The 17,035-nt window shown below is 43.9% G+C and overlaps 1 long non-coding RNA gene across 1 annotated transcript in view; it reads left to right on the top strand.

Moving 5' to 3' along the window:
• Positions 1-17,035, top strand: part of LOC141048051 (uncharacterized) — a 63,869-nt gene that overhangs the window by 46,287 nt on the left and 547 nt on the right. The window lies entirely within an intron of this gene.

Raw genomic sequence — 17,035 nt, forward strand, 5'->3', positions numbered from 1 at the left:
CTTGCGCCCACCGGGAGGGGTCTGTGTGCCCCCTCTGGCACGCGTGCCATAGGTTCGCCACCACTGCTCTAGAGGGTGGCATGCTGGAAAACTGACCACCATTTGCTCACATATAGGGAAGACACCTATGTAGACTTTATGCTTCTGCTGACAGTAGAGGGAAAACTAAACACACGCAGAAATATCTAGTGCCATCTGGTGAATTGATCTAGGAACTGAAATGCGTTTTTTCTATTTGACAGTATTATGGGACTAAAATTAACATACCCCATATTATTTGGTCTTCGTGTGTTGATGGGATATCTAAAGCAGATCTGTCATCAGATTTCAGACTGCACACATTATAAAATAGATCTCTTAGATCACATGTAATAACTTTAAAATCCATGTCAGAATGACTGTTTAATTCTTATACCCAAATGAACATTTTAGGAGTCAATGTAGTGCTTTACTCATAAAATGCACATTTTAATATCAGCAAAATGATTAAAAGAATTATACAGTCATTTTGATGTAAATACACCAGCCCCATCAGATCTAAGAAAAATATGGTGACAGATCCATTTGAAAGGGGTCGTCCACTAATTGGCCCCCCTTGTTGATTACAATATTGTCCCACGTAGAGTAAAAACAACTTATACACACGCTGGTGCTACTCCAGTGACGGTGGCAATGGGTCTCCTGGGTTACACGTGATATTGTTATGTCACATGAACTCTGCAGCCAATCAGCAACCGCTTCACTCGCTCTTGCTTCGGACAAAAGAAACATCCGGAGGAAATCAGAGAGCAGCAGCTCTCACTTCCGGTTGTCAGTATCATTCGAAGGTATTTTGTCCATTAGCAGGCACTGATTGGCTGCAGGGCTCACATGACATATCATAACACGAGCCCCGGGAATGGCGCCAACACTATAGGTAAGTATAAGATGTTTTTAGTCTATGTGGGGGATATTGTAATTGAGAAGGGGTAGTCCAAGTACTGGACAATCTCTTTAAGGCTGGGATCACACTACCATGTGTGATGCGAGAAACTCGCTTGATTATCTTGCATCAACACCTAGCGCTGCCGCCGGCACTCAGGACCAGAGCTGCGGCTGCATAGAAATACATGCAGCCGCACACTCCGGTCCTGAGTGCCGATGGCAGCGCCGGGTGTTGATGCGAGAGACTCATGCGTGTAGTGTGGTAGTGTGATCCCGGGATAAGTATCAGGCTGGAGTCACACTTAACGTATAAAAAATACGGACTGTATTGTATGGTCGCAATACACAGTGATCCCCGTATGCCATGTCAAGGTATGGCCGCGTATTTTGCACACGTAAGCATCCGTATGTAATCCGTATGGCATCCGTATGCCGAGATTTTCTCGCAGGCTTGCAAAATGGACATATAATGGATCCCAATGACAGGTTGAAACCCAAACGAAAGAATAGATATAAACACATAGAACACATATATATGTTGTGGTGTAGTTACCACTGTGTCGGCTAGGGGGCGCTGTGTGGGTGTCCCAGGACGGGTGTACAGGCACATTCAGTGTGGTAACAGGAGCAGGGTCCTAAATGACCATTGTGGGTCTCAAGGTGGGTGGCCTTGGGATGCAGGCTCCAGGGTGTATTGATCAGCAGAGGTACTGCTGATCTTTCTGTTACACTGTGTCAGGGAAGCCTGTGTGTCTATACAACCTTTGGTGATGTCATAGCCATGTGATCCCCTTTGGGTGTGGTTACAGGGCTATGTAATTGAGGTGTTTGGCACATGTGAGACTGTGAGGAAGTCTGGCAGAGTGTGGACAGACTTCCATGTGTCCAGGTGGGACACTACAGAGAGTGGTCTGTGTTCCAAGGAAGGAGAAGCCTTCCTGTGTCTGCGGCTGCAGATAGAGCGCTGCTCTGGACATTGCCCTGGCCTATTTATATTAGTTGTATATGGGGAGGACTACACCTCCCAGCATGTGCTGAGACTCTCGGTCCGAGTCTGAAGCCACGAACGTTTATGTTCTTTTGTGCCTAAGCTAGAGGCTATTTTGGTGATACGCTGATTTATGGTCTATGGAGCAAATAAACCTCATGAACTTTGGGAAGAACCTGCCTCATGATTGTCTCCCGCTGCACCTGAGCGAGTCACATCCCTACAATTGGTGACAGACTGCGGGCAGCGATTCCCAGAAGCACGTGGGGCAGCGCTGGCGATTCTGAGCCAGGAGAGCAGACGGTCTGACAACCGTGAGTAATACTGACCGAGGTCAGAGAAAGTGACACTTTTAATATTTGTGGGATACCTCTGAGGAGAAGAGGCGTCCAGGAACCTGTGTGGCCGACACAGGTAACAGACAGGAGTCTGTGTTGCACTGAACAGGGTCAGTGAGAGACTGTGTTCCTGGAGGGGTCAGTGAGCAAGGTCCTGGAGGGTCAGTGTTGGGAGGTTCTGGGAGAGGAATCGGATCCCTGGAACACGTGCTATGACCTTGGACCTGGTGAGGCCGGTGTGTTGGGAGACCATGGGAGGAGGGCTGCTCCCTGAATAGCACCCGGTGCGCCCTGTGTGGTGGACGGTCTCAGGCGGAGACGGTACGTCCTGAATAGTGCATGGACAGGACATGTGAGAGACTGTGCATGTGTTTTTTTTTTTTTTTTTTTTCTTTTCCTCTGCAAAACCTGAAGGTGCTTGCTGTGGCTCAGTGGGGTCACGAAGGTCTCGCAGCACAGGGACCTGGTGTTTTCTTTAAGGGATCTGCCCTGGGAGCATTGGTAGCAGACGCTGTCTGTCTACGCCATCCTGCTGCAGCTTTATGGCATGTGACTAAGCGGATACAGTAGTTGTGGCTTTACACAACTATTGAGGGTGAGTACCCTGTATTATTGCTGCATAACCCATTATACCTGCACTGGTAAGGCCCTATGGGCGCACTTTTGTGGCTTTTTTATCTTTGAGGGTGACAAGCGGCTTCCAGTAACCCGGAGGGGTTACGAAGGTGACAAGCGGCTTCCGGTGGATCGGCGGGTCCACGAAGATGGCGCAGCAGGAGCTGCAGTGACACCAGCCGCTGTGTGTGTGTGTGTGAACAGCAGCCGGAGGTGCCGGTGATCAGTGACAGCAGGAGCTGTGGTGGTGCCAGCAAAGACTTGTGTGGTATCGTTAAAAGATAAACTGTACTGTGTGAACTGTGGCCTAAGAGGTTCTGCAGGACGGACATGGGGAAATCCCAAAAGGGGGCGGTGACCCAAAAGGGGGCGGTGACCCAAAAGGGGGCGGTGACCCAAATTGGAGTGGTGACCCAAAAAGGGGTGGAGTCCCAAAAGGGGGCGGTGACCCAAGTTGGAGTGGTGACCCAAAAAGGGGTGGAGTTCCAAAAGGGGGCGGTGACCCAAATTGGGGTGGCAACCCAAAGTGGGGTGGTGGTCCAGAAAGGGGCCAAGTGTGAAGAAGTGACAACACTGGGTGACTCAGTAGATATGTCTGGAGTACCGCAGTGTATGTGCAGGTCTTTTTCAGAATGTGGAATATCCTTTCCGGGTAGTAATGACGGGCCACAGATGTGTACAGTGATGCTGCACCGGGAAGGAGCCTTTGGTCGGCTGGACTCAGAGAGTCAGGTGACTCTGACAGGAACGCCTCTCGTTTTCTCTCTGGCCGAGAAAAACGTCAGGGTTCGCTGTAAACACGGGGTCACGGTGAACTACGCAGTAGACACAGTAGTGTTTGAGGGGACCAAAGGTGGTGAGTGCCAAGGTAGTGGGATACCACGGGACTTAGTCTATGCCTGGGAGAGGGGCCGGGACTTTCTTTTGTTTGATGACGTTTGGTCGGACGGTGGAGATGCTTCGACTGTGGGGCAAGCAGACACTGAAACAGTGACGGCTCCTGACATGGACAGGTCAGAGGTAGAACTGACCAGAGGAAGAAGTACATCTACCCAACTGACGGACCTGACGTCTCGTGATAAGACAGATGGTGGGCTGGGAGACGAGACTACTGGACTAGACACATTGGTGCTGGACGGTAACTGGAGGGTTCACTCGACTGGTGTGACTGACCCAGTGGTACCCTTTGATGATATAATTAAAGAGGTAGTGGTGAGACACGTGCTGGCCAAAAGAGAACAAGATCGTGAGATACAGCTTATAAAGGAGACTGTAACAGAACATGTCGAACGGGAAAGAATCCTAAGGCAAGCAGCTGAGCACAGAGTGGATGAGCTGGAGAAGGAAGTCTCTGAGCTCAGAGGTCACCTGTCAGCGTGTAAAACCATGAACAAGACCCTGTTGGAAGATATGGAGGTGCTCAGAGAGGCCCAAGAGAAGCATCAACAGGAGATTCTCAGGAGAGAGGATCAGCGTCGCTACCTGGCAGAGGAGCGAGATAAAGTTCTGCAAGAACTCAGTGGAGTAGTAAAAGGTCTTCTACAGGAGAAGAAGTGGATGGGTGAAGACGTACAGCGGCCGTGCCCGACTGATAGCAAGGCAGAACTGCCAAAGCCCATCTTGGAGAAGGGTCCTGAAGACTGTAAATCTCAGGAAGATGGTGAACCAAGAGCTGCACAAGACAGTCACCCGGTCTTGGCAGATACCTTGAGGGAAGTGTCCGTGGGGAACCCAGAGCCATCTGTCCAGGATGAGAGCAAGTCCATGACCTTCAAGTGCGTGATGGAGGTACCCGAAGACGTGCGAGAAGCGTGTGCCAGCGAAGGTGTGCATGAGACCTTTAAAAAGGCAGTAAAGGCCTATAGTGTGAACTGGGCACCAGAAACAGACCAGTTGGTGATACTGGCAGAAACGGAAGACACAGAGAGAAGGGTGGCTGTCCTGAAGGAGATGCACCTACAATGTCTCTGCACGAAACAGATGCTCGTGGAGCGTAATAGGAAAGTCGCTCGACGTCTGGAGCTTGCAAGGGAAGCACAAAGTCGGCTGGGCTTTGTGGAAGACATAATTCCGGTACCCAGAAATCTGGTGGGGAAAGTCGTTGGCAGACTTGGAAAGGTGATGCAGGAGATGGTGAATCGGTCCTGTGTGAAGAGAGTGAGGATCCCACCTGCTGGTGAAATCCAAGTCGTTATTGAAGATGACATGGTTCCTGTCATTGTGGTTGGTTCGGTGGAAAGCATTGGGAAGCTTCGCATGCTCCTGGAATATCGGGTAGCGTACCTGAAGGAGATTGAGCAGCTAAGACAGGATCGACTGCAGATGAATGAGCAGATAGAGAACGTCAGGTGGCGTCCACCTCCAACCCAAGGTGTAAGGACCCGAAGGGATCCTCCAAGGAATGAAAGGACAGGTAGTCGAAGGCAAGAATGTCGAGAGTCCGCAAGTGGCCGTTCTAATCGTAGTAACATAGGCACGAGACCCGGTGGTGGACATAGTGACAGAGGTTCAGACTCAGACCAGCCAGTTGGCCCAGCTGGACGTGGGACTCATGACAGTGTGAACTGGGAGAGCCGGCCGGTGAGAGAAAGGTCGGGTGACGGAGCGCACTGCAAACAGGTGGAGACTAAAGAGTGTCTGATCACACTGACGGACGTTGACGGGAAGGCCAAAGCCCAAGGCCGAGATACTGACCGCTGGGGGCGGGGGAGGCCTAACGTGAATATGAGGCAGTTTGACTACCGAAACAGACGGAGATGGTCCTCTCGACTTGTAGGGCAAGGTGACATGGGTGCCAGGTCTCAAGATACCTGGGTGATGTCATGTGTTCAACCCCACAAGTTTGAACAGAGGGGGGAGGTATGTGGTGTAGTTACCACTGTGTCGGCTAGGGGGCGCTGTGTGGGTGTCCCAGGACGGGTGTACAGGCACATTCAGTGTGGTAACAGGAGCTGGGTCCTAAATGACCATTGTGGGTCTCAAGGTGGGTGGCCTTGGGATGCAGGCTCCAGGGTGTATTGATCAGCAGAGGTACTGCTGATCTTTCTGTTACACTGTGTCAGGGAAGCCTGTGTGTCTATACAACCTTTGGTGATGTCATAGCCATGTGATCCCCTTTGGGTGTGGTTACAGGGCTATGTAATTGAGGTGTTTGGCACATGTGAGACTGTGAGGAAGTCTGGCAGAGTGTGGACAGACTTCCATGTGTCCAGGTGGGACACTACAGAGAGTGGTCTGTGTTCCAAGGAAGGAGAAGCCTTCCTGTGTCTGCGGCTGCAGATAGAGCGCTGCTCTGGACATTGCCCTGGCCTATTTATATTAGTTGTATATGGGGAGGACTACACCTCCCAGCATGTGCTGAGACTCTCGGTCCGAGTCTGAAGCCACGAACGTTTATGTTCTTTTGTGCCTAAGCTAGAGGCTATTTTGGTGATACGCTGATTTATGGTCTATGGAGCAAATAAACCTCATGAACTTTGGGAAGAACCTGCCTCATGATTGTCTCCCGCTGCACCTGAGCGAGTCACATCCCTACAATGTACATGTCATTGAGACACACATATATATATATTTACATTTCATAGATTTATACATAGCATAATAGCCACTAATTCAATTGCCGGCTTCTGTAAAATCATTCCAAAACCCGACATGAAATGACACATGGTTTACATACAGTAAACCATTTCATTTCATGCATTTTTTTTTTATATGTCCCTGACTAATAATTAGATGAGGGTATGTGTGTAAAATTTGGGACGTCTAGGTGTTAAATTAAGGGGTTAATTCATTGTAAAAAAAAATGTGTAGGCTCCCGCGGCAAAATCGCAACCAGCGAGGTAAATCAGGTGAGTGAGGGCAGATTTTTCTGCATTTATTCCCACGCTCATCTCAGGTCAGCCAGGGGACTCCGCGCAGCGTCACTCATGTCACTGGCTGACCTGAGGTGAACTAATGAGTGTGGGAAAAAATGCAGAAACTTACCCACGCTCATTAGTTCATATCCGGGCAGCCAGGGGGGCTGAGCAGAGAATAAATAATTCATTCTCGCAGTGGTTTACATGGGGCTGGTCGCATTAGCACCAGTCCCAGTGTAAACCACTTAACACTTTCTGATGGATTGCAGCGGGGGACGTGACTGAGCAGCGGAGAGGTAAGGATATGATTGCTTTTTTGTTTTATTTTTGTTACAGGTCGATGGCTTTTATTTGAATTAGCAGAGGAATAAATATGGTCAAAAACTAGGTGTCTTTATTTCATTAAAATAAATTTTAATTAATGTCTGTGTGTTTTTTAACCATTTAATAGTCTAGGGTTAATAATGGATCGGTGTCTTATTGACACCTCTCCATTATTAATCGGCTTAATGTCACCTTCCAATTGCAAGGTGACATTAACCCATTAGTGCCAGAAAAGGCGTATCTTATAAATGTGCCTTTTTTGGGGTGTGTGGGGGCAGGTTTTTGTAGCCGGGGGGGGGGGCAAAAACAATGGTCCCTCTCAAGGCTATAAAAACTTGCACTCACTCACCTGTTTTACCTCTCTGGTTGCGATTTTAGCGCGGGTGCCCATGCATTTTTTTTTTTTACAACAAATTACATGTGGGTATATAAATATATATATATATATATATATATATATATATATATATATATATATATTCTATGTGTCTATATCTATTCTTTCGTTTCTTTATTAAACAGGTCAGTGTGATTTTACTGTATCGCAAAATGAATTGCCGACTTTTGTAAAGGACACCGGTGCGTATTTCTCGCAAGTCACACTTGTGGTCCTTGTGTAATCCATATTTTTTGGGCCCCCTTAGACTTGCATTGGCGTATTTCGGCCGGAATACGCTGACAATTGCAGCATGCTGCAATTGTCTCGGCCCGTAAAATACGGCTGAGAAATATACGGCTTATGGGAGCTGCTCCATAGCGAATCATTGGCCCGTGTTTTTACGCCTCTCACTCGTCCGTATTTCTCTCTAGTGTGAACCCGGCCTAACACTCTGATCTGGACACTAAATGGCTGTGTTTGTAGGCATTGAATGTCAGCATTTGGGAATAGACTTTGCTGGTTGGGGTCTCTTTTTTCCTATAAAATGCCCATGTGATTTTTAATAAAAAAAAGAAAATGCAGGTGCAGGAGCTGGAATTCTTGTGTCAATGCAACACTAGATGGCAGTATGCACAAGTGCTAGATTATGTGCATTTGATCCTATAGAATGCAATTGCAGGTTACAAACTTTGCTGAATGATCCAGTAACAGACCTCTGATTTGTTTTTTAGGTTTTAATGCATTGTCCAGTTTACAGTGCCTTGTGAAAGTATTTGGCCTCCTGAAACTTTTCAACCTTTTCCCACATATCATGCAACAAACATAAAGATACCAAATGTTAATTTTTGGTGAAGAATCAACAACTAGTGGGACACAATTGTGAAGTTGAACAAAATTTATTGGTTATTTTAAATTTTTGTGGAAATTCAAAAACTGAAAGGTGGGGCATGCAATATTATTCGGCCCCTTTAACTTAATACTTTGTTGTGTCACCATTTGCTGCGATTACAGCTGCAAGTCGCTTGGGGTATGTCTCTATCAGTTTTGTACATCGAGAGACTGAAATTCTTGCCCATTCTTCCTTGGCAAACAGCTCGAGCTCAGTGAGGTTTGATGGAGATAGTTGTGAACAGCAGTTTTCAGCTCTTTCCACAGATTCTCGATTGGATTCAAGTCTGGACTTTAAGGCTGTGTGCACACGTAGCGTTTTTTTAGCATTTCCGCAGCGATTTTAAACGCACGATTTTGCCGCGGAAATGCATAAAAAAAGCATTCCATGCAATCCTAATTGATTCTGCACATGTTGTGCTAATGGTGCGTTTTTTACCTCTGCGGAATCGCTTCACGTTAAAAAGCGCAGCATGCTCATTAATTTTGCGGAATCGAGTACGATTCCGCATACATACACTTGTGTTGCAAAAACGCATAGGAAAACGCATGTTATAAAGCATGACAATCGCGTCAAAATCGCTTAAAAAAGCGTCAAAAATCGCATGCAAAGGGAGTGCGTTTCCACTCAGGAAAATTCTGCTTCAAAACTGCAACGTGGGCACATAGCCTAACTTGGCCATTCTAACACCTGGATACACTTATTTGTGAACCATTCCATTGTAGATTTAGCTTTATGTTTGGGATCATTGTTTTGCTGGAAGACAAACCTCCTTCCCAGTCTCGGGTCTTTTGCAGACTCCAACAGGTTTTCTTCAAGAATGGTCCTGTATTTGGCTCCATCCATCTTCCCATCAATTTTAACCATCTTTCCTGTCCCTGCTGAAGAAAAGCAGCCCCAAACCATGATGCTGCCACCACCATGTTTGACAGTGGGGATGGTGTGTTCAGGGTGATGAGCTGTGTTGCCTTTACGCCAAACATATCGTTTGACATTGTTGCCAAAAAAGTTCAATTTTGGTTTCATCTGACCAGAGCACCTTCTTCCACATGTTTGGTGTGTCTCCCAGGTGGCTTGTTGCAAACATTAAATGACACTTTTTATGGATATCTTTGAGAAATGGCTTTCTTCTTGCCACTCTTCCATAAAGGCCAGATTTGTGCAGTGTACGACTGATTGTTGTCCTATGGACAGACTGTCCCACCTCAGCTGTAGATCTCTGCAGTTCATCCAGAGTGATCATGGGCCACTTGGCTGCATCTCTGATCAGTCTTTTCCTTGTTTGAGATGAAAGTTTAGAGGGTCTTGGTAGATTTGCAGTGGTATGATATTCCTTCCATCTCAATATGATCGCTTGCACAGTGCTCCTTTGGATTTTTAAAGTTTTGGAAATCATTTTGTATCCAAATCCGGCTTTACACTTCTCCACAACAGTATCACGGACCTGCCTGTTGTGTTCCTTGGTCTTCATCATGCTCTCTGTGCTTCAAACAGGACCCTGAAACTATCACAGAGCAGGTGCATTTATACGGAGACTTGATTACACACAGGTGGATTATATTTATCATCATTAGTCATTTAGGACAACATTGGATCATTCAGAGATCCACAATGAACTTCTGGAGTGAGTTTGCTGCACTGAAAGTAAAGGGGCCGAATAATATTGCAGGCCTCACTTTTCAGTTTTTGACTTTCCACAAAAATGTAAAATAACCAATAAATTTTGCTCACCTTCACAATTGTGTTCCACAAAAATTTACATTTGGTATCTTTATGTTTGAAGCATGATATGTGGGAAAAGGTTGAAAAGTTCCAGTGGACCGAATACTTTTGCAAGGCACTTTATGTTTACTTTAACAAATGTATTATGGGACTTATTTATACATACAGTTGTGGCCAAAAGTATTGACACCCCTGCAATTCTGTCAGATAATACTCAGTTTCTTCTTGAAAATGATTGCAAACACAAATTCTTTGGTATTATTATCTTCATTTAATTTGTCTTAAATGAAAAAACACAAATAGAATTGTCCTAAAGCCAAATTGGATATAATTCCACACCAAACATAAAAAAGAGGGTGGACAAAAGTATTGGCACTGTTCGAAAAATCATGTGATGCTTCTCTAATTTGTGTAATTAACAGCACCTGTAACTTACCTGTGGCACCTAACAGGTGTTGGCAATAACTAAATCACACTTGCAGCCAGTTGACATGGATTAAAGTTGACTCAACCTCTGTCCTGTGTCCTTGTGTGTACCACATTGAGTATGGAGAAAAGAAAGGAGACCAAAGAACTGTCTGAGGACATGAGAAACCAAATTGTGAGGAAGCATGAGCAATCTCAATGCTACAAGTCCATCTCCAAAGACATGAATGTTCCTGTGTCTACCGTGTGCCATGTCATGAAGAAGCTTAAAACCCATGGCACTGTGGCTAACCTCCCTAGATGTGGATGGAAAAGAAAAATTGACAATAGATTTCAACGCAAGATTGTGCGGATGTTGGATAAAGAACCTTGACTAACATTCAAACAAGTTCAAGCTGCCCTGCAGTCCGAGGGTACAACAGTGTCAACCCGTACTATCCGTCGGCGTCTGAATGAAAAGGGACTGTATGGTAGGAGACCCAGGAAGACCCCACTTCTTACCCCGAGACATAAAAAAGCCAGGCTGGAGTTTGCCAAAACTTACCTAAAAAAAGCCTAAAACGTTTTGGAAGAATGTTCTCTGGTCAGATGAGACAAAAGTAGAGCTTTTTGGGAAAAGGCATCAGCATAGAGTTTACAGGAGAAAAAAAGGCATTCAAAGAAAAGAACACGGTCCCTACAGTCAAACATGGAGGAGGTTCCCTGATGTTTTGGGGTTGCTTTGCTGCCTCTGGCACTGGACTGCTTGACCGTGTGCATGGCTTATGAAGTCTGAAGACTACCAACAAATTTTGCAGCATAATGTAAGGCCCAGTGTGAGAAAGCTGAGTCTCCCTCAGAGGTCATGGGTCTTCCAGCAGGACAATGACCCAAAACACACTTCAAAAAGCACTAGAAAATGGTTTGAGAGAAAGCACTGGAGACTTCTAAGGTGGCCAGCAATGAGTCCAGACCTGAATCCCATAGAACACCTGTGGAGAGATCTAAAAATGGCAGTTTGGAGAAGGCACCCTTCAACTATCAGGGACCTGGAGCAGTTTGCCAAAGAAGAATGGTCTAAAATTCCAGCAGAGCATTGTAAGAAACTCATTGATGGTTACCGGAAGCGGTTGGTCGCAGTTATTTTTGCTAAAAGTTGTCCAACTAAGTATTAGGCTGAGGGTGCTAATACTTTTGTCTGGCCCATTTTTGGAGTTTTGTGTGAAATGATCAATGTTTTGCTTTTTGCTTCATTCTCTTTTGTGTTTTTTCATTTAAGACAAATTAAATGAAGATAATAATACCAAAGAATTTGTGATTGCAATCATTTTCAGGAAGAAACTGAGTATTATCTGTCAAAATTGCAGGGGTGTCAATACTTTTGGCCACAACTGTAAGTAATAAATGAGTGGTTCGAAACAAATTTATTTAAATTCTACATGTCTGCCTATTTAATATCATAATCTAATCTTTTTTCTAAAGCACTTTAATGAAAAAGTCCCTACCATTCCTACCCTATCTAACTGCTTTATTTATTTTTTTTACTACTTTCTCTTTGAGAATCTCCGTGCATGCTGGGAGAGTCAAACAAGATGTCACCAGAGAGGCAGAGGCCCTACCCCCTTCCTCAAACAAAGTGTCATCAGTGACCTCTGTTTCAGGGGCTGGGCTAGTCCCTGCTCTACTGAGCATGAGTCAGTTTTCAATTCCAACATATGCTCAGTAGTTTCTTGACAGTGTGAAATATGCACAGTGTCAGTGCACCCTCTCGCTGGCTGTGATCAGAAGTAGTGAGCCGGAAAGAGAAGGCACTGTCACTGTAAGAAGAATACCCAGCATGCAGGAAACTCAGAGACCAGCGCCCCCCTTACAACGAGCATTGACAGTGTGCTCTATTGTCCACTCATTAATTCTGATCAGAGCTGGTGAGGGAGCGAACTGTCAATGTGCAAATTGCACAGTGAGAAAAATCTACTGAGTATACATCAAAATTGACAGTTGACAAATGCTCACTAGAGCAGGGACTAGCCAAGCCCCTGATACAGATGTCACTGAGGGATGATGACTTATTTGACTATCCCAGCATGCAATGGGATTCTCAAAAAAGTGTAATCAAAGAGGACGCAGTTAAAAAAAATAAACCAATTAAACAGAGTAGTGAAGGAAGAGTAGAGACCTTTTAATTAAAGTATATTGGAAAAGAGATTATATTATGACATTAAATATATAGGCTTTAAAGATAGGATTAAAGTCAATTTTAGTTTCAGACTACGCCTTTAAGAGGTTGTCCTCCTGCATTTGTGAGCGCAGCATTATTCACAGCTCTCCTGCTCACAAAATGACTGGTGATGGAGAAGCATGTGACTAGTCCTGTTCATCCATTTCCTCCAAATGAAAAGCACTTTACAAGGGAAATTTGTTTATCAGGTTTAAAGAGGCAGAAAGACAGCACTGGTCACATGCTCCTACATGAGCAGCCATTTTGCAGACTTTGTAAAAGGTGCACGAACAAGTGCACTGTAACACATATATATATTAGTATGTGCCACAAAATTGTGCCAACACGCCTGTAACAATGAACATATACTAGGTTTCTTTTTCTTTACTCACCATCACCCCTTTGTTCTATTAGGCAGTGACAACTGAGGCTTAGAAAACTACATTTACAGAACTTATAAAGCCTCATTCAGACATCAGTGATTTTTCTAGCATGTAAAAGAACAACAAAAAAAAGTTTCATCAGTGTTTTTACCATCAGAGTTTGGTCAGAGTTTCATCAGTTTTTCAAGGATGAAAAAAAAGTGCTGTTTAGTTTTTCATGGTTCTTTAGACTTGTATTGACAAGTTTGATACGAAATGGATCAAATCATGCTGCCATGATTAGGTACAAGAATATATGAACATGTGAATAGTCCCATAGACAATAATAGTGGGCACAAGAAAAACTGAGGTCTGAATAGGCCCTTACATAACATACACTTAGAAATCTTTTTAGAACACGTTCATGCAATGGAGACCATGATTTGTAGAAATCCAGATCAGCAGTTTGCTATAACTTCCATCCATATAAACAATAGACACTTGTAGAACATAGATCATAACGAAGGAAAAAGGTATTAGTGAACACTACAACAAAAGCAATAGTCCTCAGAGCCATGAGGATCAGATCAGACTTTAAAGTTGTTACTTTACCCAAGTAATTGCCTGGCTACAGCTGAACAGCCCTCAGCATCTATACTGTTCACCTGTCTAAGGTCATTTCGTTCATCTTCTGAATTTGTGAAGCTGGGATACTTACTCACAGCGCATAGAGCACTATGGGCACATATATATTTTTTTCAATATTTGTTGATTTGATTAACAAGGCTAGTAATATAAACATATTGGGGAACATTTATGAATTGTGGATGTGTTTCTGATAGTTTCAGGCTGTGGGATAGTTGTGGAAGTCACATTTGCTCAACTTTGGCTCAGTGAGCCGTTATTGACAGAGGTTTGCTAGTAAAGTTGTGTGCCAATTAGCCACATTAGATGCACCAAAGACTAATACACCACAAATAAAGAGAATAAAGGTCAGAAGACATTGCTTCCATATTAACTCTTTGAAATAATGATACTACCATGATATTACTGTCTTCAACAACAAAAGTCTAAAATGCTTTAAACCTTCAGCAGTAATCTTCCATTTTCCACAAAATCCAGTTTTGAACATATAAACGCTTGCATAGCAGGATGTTACAGGTCAGGAGGATCTCTAATAAGGTTTAGCTACAGATCAGTGCTATGTTTCATAGGGTTTAGACCAGGGCTGCACAAGCTTTTTGGGTTTGAGGGCCACATTGTCATGTTGTATCACCCCCAAGGGCTGCAATAACTTAGAGGGGTGTTACCACGTGAGATATTTATGGTATATCAAAATGATATGCAATACATTTCTGATATAGTCAGCCAGAAAGGGGAATATTAGGGGTCCCATCTCCCCACAGTTAGCACTTAGGAGAAGGGAAAGCCATAGGCGAATCTGGCACTTCCCATTGTAAACGTAAATGCCGTAAACTACAGTAGCGAGCATCCCAAGCATGAGTGGCCACCTGTAACTCATATACATCCTTCTGAAGTAACAAAGAGGGGTACAGACAGCCAGAGATGACTCTGTGCCACCCTGCTTTTCTCTGATCTGGGAATTACATTCAAATAGCCATGCACATTTCTGACACTAAATAGTTATGGTCTGCACACAATGGCATGACAGCCACATGTTATGCACCCTAAATGTTCACAACATGTTATATGAGAAATCTTTTTCAGAAAAAGGAAAGTGCTTGTACATTATTAAATAAGTGAACTAGCAGATCGTAACACCCAATAAAAACACTAGCACATGTAACATCGAAGATACACTAGATAGTAGGAAAATTGTATATTTTGGGAAGCGATATCTTCCAAGATATCTAAAATCCCTGCTACAATAAAGTAGTCCTCCTGTAGAAAATTGTGCTATATTGAAGCAGTATTTATGGCTTTTTATATGTGTGTCTATATATAAACCAAAATATACCTCCAGTAATATACTAGCAGGATTGCTACACTGTTCTGCAGCTAAACAAGGAACCGTAATTCTCCATGACTGAGGCCTGTGGGTTTGTGAGATACTACTATAGAGGGCCAACTATAGTTTCTGAACACCTCCAGTGCAATTGCTTGGAATTTAATTTCTCTCTGCTAGTAAATCAAGATAAGATATTGTAAATCCTTATAACATGAGTGTGAATACCTCCGCCCTAACGAAATACCTCGCACATCACAGGTGTGCATGCTACTTTATATAACTCATTAGGCCTCTTTCACACTTCCGTTTTTTACAATCAGTCACAATCCGCCAGGTTTTGAAAAAAAACGGATCCTCAATTTTTTTTGAGGATCCGTTTTTTTCCCCATTGACTTGCATTAATGGCGGATTGTGACAGATTGCATCCGTTTTTTTGAGGATCCGCCAAAAGTTGCTGTCCGTCACCATCCTCAAAGATTTCAAAACGGAGCTTGTAACGTTTTTTTCTGTGGCGGATCCTCCAGACACTGATTTAACCCGAAATTCTTTCTGGGTGCCAGACAAAAAAAAAAAAAAATTCTCTCTCTCTCTCTCTCTCTCTCTCTCTCTCTCTCTCTCTCTCTCTCTCTCTCTCTCTCTCTCTCTCTCTCTCTCTCTCTCTCTCTCTCTCTCCTTCCTAGCCAGCGATTCCTTTAAATTTCGTCATTTTCAGGATCCGTCTCAAAACGGATCCTGTGCCATCCGTTCACATCAGTTGACAACGGATCCGCTTGTCCGCCTTTTTGGCGGATTATAACTGATGCAAAAAACTGAAGTGTGAAAGAGGCCTAACTCGCACATCACAGGTGTGCATGCTACTTTATATAACTCATTAGACTTTAATACTTTTCATTTTCTAGCAGGCATACCATACATTCTAGAAGAACATGCCTGCCATACCTAAGTGATGTCTTCAATTCCAGTGTTAAAGGGGTTTTGGTATGTAATCTGAGAGCACCATATGTAGGGCAAGAGGCCTTGATTCCAGCAATGTGTCACTTACTGAACTGTGAATTGTTGTTTCAATACAATCAGTGCTTTATGAGCAGGAGATTATCACTACAGGACAAGTAGCACATGTACTTGCTAGTGCAACCCTGCCCCCGCCACTAATTAGCAGCTTTCTATCAAAATACAATGTACACAGAAAACTGCCAATCAGGGGTGTGGGCAGGGTTACACAGGGCTCAACAATCCGAGCTCTGCTAGATCTGCAGCAGAGAAAACTGTGATTCTATCACAACTGCTGCACCCTGTAAAATAAGTAATACTTCACTGGAATCAAGGTTTTTGTCCCTACATCATGCTGCAGTGAGCTTATCGAGATTTTGCTATCAGATTCATTTTAATGTATAGTTTACATTTTGTATTCTTATAGTACACAATTCTTCTAGCTGATTATAGCAGAAAGAAACAACGAGTATTTAGGAAAAAATATATGTACAATTTTATTGAAATATATTAAAAATATACATAATAAACAGTTTCCCACTATGCAGGCTAACAAGGGGTTAATCCAAAAATATACAGTACAGATAGTGGAAAATAGCTGAAACCATATACTATCAGCATACAATCATCCTGAAGTATTTCAATATTAGCATATGTAATGCAAATTTTCAACTTTATGAATAAGCTCATTACGTAATCAGGCCACGTTTAAAGTGCAAAAAGTGCTTGTGCAAATGGAACTAATCACTGTACTGACAATAAAGTATCATACAATCTTCCAGTGCCGGCAAATAAGCTATACATACTGGATAATATAATTTAGATAAGCCCATTGTGAATGGACAATTATGTGCTGCTGCCAGTACTTAAACTGTGGCCCAAATAGTGATGCATGTAGATAAACTATACACTGTACTTACATCTAATATGTGGTGGAGGATTCCCCAAGCCTGCCGCCCCAACGCGCGTTTCACCGCTTCTTCCTCAGGAGGCGTGGCCTATAGCAGCCTCGGTGTTAGTATTTATAGGAAATGATGTCAAGAATGCTAACAAGC

The sequence above is a fragment of the Dendrobates tinctorius genome, unplaced genomic scaffold (assembly GCF_039654945.1).
Source record: "Dendrobates tinctorius isolate UK_male_01 unplaced genomic scaffold, ASM3965494v1 ptg000132l, whole genome shotgun sequence".
In the NCBI taxonomy this organism is placed as follows: domain Eukaryota; kingdom Metazoa; phylum Chordata; class Amphibia; order Anura; family Dendrobatidae; genus Dendrobates; species Dendrobates tinctorius.